The sequence below is a fragment of the Arachis hypogaea genome, chromosome 4 (genome assembly GCF_003086295.3).
Source record: "Arachis hypogaea cultivar Tifrunner chromosome 4, arahy.Tifrunner.gnm2.J5K5, whole genome shotgun sequence".
Classification (NCBI taxonomy): Eukaryota; Viridiplantae; Streptophyta; class Magnoliopsida; order Fabales; family Fabaceae; genus Arachis; species Arachis hypogaea.
This window is the reverse complement of record NC_092039.1, coordinates 106,148,938-106,152,083: the sequence shown is the minus strand read 5'-3', so window position 1 is coordinate 106,152,083 and position 3,146 is coordinate 106,148,938.

Below are 3,146 nucleotides of genomic sequence, written 5' to 3'. Positions count from 1 at the left end.
AATTTTTTATTGAAATTACGAATCACAAGAAATGGAAACTGGAAGGTCACAATTCCATGGTTTCCGTTCTCTTCTATCTCTCACGGTGTTTCTCTCTTTATCAAATTCCATTCAGCGGAGAAATGAATAGATAAGGAGTAAGTAAGCTTAGTTCCTTTAAGGCTTCGGCTAAAAGGAAAATAAATAATAATAATAATAATAATAATAATAATAATAATAATAATAATAATAATAATAATAATAATAATAATAATAATAATAATAATAATTTAATTTTTTTATCAAAATATTTTTTTGATAAATAATTTAAACTTAATAAAATAAGTTATAATTAAATTAAAATTTAATAATTATAAAATTTTAATTAATTATTTTGGTAAAATATTTTTTTAAAATAAAATTTTAATATAATATAATAATTTATAAATAATTTATTATTTAATTTTTAAAAATTCAAAATGTTATAACAATTGTTTTTTATTTTAGGATATTATGAATCATAAGTAGTAAAAAAATAGGTAGCTGTAAATTACACTTAGTATATATGAATTATGTTTGTTAAGAGATGAGTTTGATTCAAAATATATATTATGATTTAAAATATATATTATGAAATACAACCGAAGACTTGAATACAATGAAAATTTGAAATGATGGCTTCCATCAGTACAATATGTTATTTTAAACATGTTAAAAAAGTTACTGAATTAACAAATTATTATTTTTTTCCGAAAATAAAAAAACTTTAACCTTAAAACTTAAACAAAATAATAATATAATATTATCAACGATATCAAATTGGTTTCAAAAGTCAACGTTCAATATTAAACAATCAATAATATACTATAATAAAAAAAGCTACTTAGAATTTAATCAACATATATTTCAATTGTATAATAATATATATTTGTAACATAAAAAAAAAACAAAAAGACAAAGTTATTATTATTATTTTAGTGGATGCTGATAACTTAATTTATCTTTTCTGCATTAAGTATATATTAACTGATTTAATCATTAACTATGGTATATTTTCTGCTTAATTCCCTTATGGAGGATCTAATCTCCTCTACGTCTCTATGACTCTAGCAACTAATAACACACTTTAATAGATAGAAAAAAAAAGTATGAAATCATTAAGCAGCTTTTTTTTTGTATTAATCATTAACCATTAAGCAACCAATAACTCATTTTAGTAGATTAAAAAAAAGAGTAAGAAATCATTAAGCAATTTTTTTTGTATTAATCATTAAGTATTTCTTTGAAAGTGATATAGTAAACCATTAAATTTGGTGAGAACATTTAATGAATTCTTTCGATTCTTTTTAGTGTTCAATTTGTGTTTAGTTGAACCTACTGGAACTGGCGGAAAAAAAAAAACAAATAGTCAAACCATTGAATTTACATAATGTAAAAGTCCTAGACCAATAATATAAGGAAAAAAAAACATAATATAGGAGTGCTTACATAGGAGAGTAGGGTTGGGTCGAGTTCATGGGCGAATTTCTAGGTGTGTTGAGTTCTTTTTTGGCTAGGTTAAGCCTATGACCAAATAAAAAAAAAAGTTGCTTATCACTATCATTAAAGAATTCAACATCAAAATTGTTTCATATTATTTTATAATAAAAATTTCATTTACAATTTTTCTATAAAAAAATATTCATTACTTACGCTAATTAATAAACTTTAGCTTATGATATTCTATTATACTCTTCGTATGGAATTGGAAAGATAAATTAAAAAAAAAATCATAATAACATTGTCTTCATATTTTTTTAACTAATGACGGACTTCATACATATTTATTATCAAAAATGTGCTGACAGGATGAATTGGTCTCTTATTTTCAAAGTGTAAAATTACGTTTAAACAAATGTCTCTTTAAATATATGCTATGGAATACTAAAAATAAAGATAAAAGAAATTGGATTTGAATCTCCATTGTCATCTAATGACCTGAAAACATCATTAAACTCCACCTTTCTACAATGGTCACACCAATAGTGATCTTTATTCGGCTGCATTTTTCTGAGACATAGCACGATATGTAGAATCAATCCTTCAAACCTACATCGACATAAATTATGGTACCAACAACCCAGCAGGATGTTTCCTAATCATTAAAACAACATAACATCTTACCATCATCAGATTACATAAAATAAAGGAATGTATAAACTCAAAAACTGAACGAAAAAGCTCACGTGGTCCAAGTAGAGAACTTCTTTCATTGACTTGATTAGAATTGTTCTTCGGGATATTTCATCAGACATAGAAGGTTGGTCTTGACTCTCAATAAGATTGATTCTTTGAGAAGTTAGATCACCTTGTTCAAGTAAATTATATAATACAAAAATATAGAACATCACATAGTATAGTTTTTGATAAAAAATTATACATATTTGAAGACAAAAAGCTATAGGTCCTTCACTATGTATCATGTTTGCATACCTCTTTTTAAAACCAATAATAGCGGGAAAGTCAACATTACAATATACTTGAGAAGGATCAAAGCTATTTTGGATGCTAACATCATTCAAATACACATATGGTTTAAAAAGCTGAGCGATCATAACTACTGGCTCACAATCTGGCCTATGTAGAAATGTAACCACTTCATTAACAAAGTTGCAAAATAGAGTACACTTCATCTTATTTCTTCTAAAAACATAGACAGAATGCACGAATAAGCACACCACTAAAGTCACACATAAACACCTGATATAGAATAAATTATAACCCCATAAGAATAATTTATTCAAAATTGATTCAACAACAAACAAAGTCTCCAGAAAACAAACTCTAAATCCTTCAAATAAACCACCATGCGTTTAGTGTGTTGCCCAATTTTGGTTATCAAATCTCTTGCATCTTCTCTAGCTACCACATGACCAATGCAATCTACATAAGACATTGAAAAGATACTATAATAATCACTAACTCTCCACTCAAAATCAAGATGACTGATGAGTAGATATTTTATATGCTTTTTGGCATCACTTTCATATAATTTTTAGTAATTTTTATTAAGTTTTTATAGGTTTTAGTGTTAAAATCACATTTTTGGATTCTACTCTGAGTTTTTGTATTTGTGGACAATTTCAGGTAATTTCTGGTTGAAATTGAGGAGATGGAGCAGAAGTCTG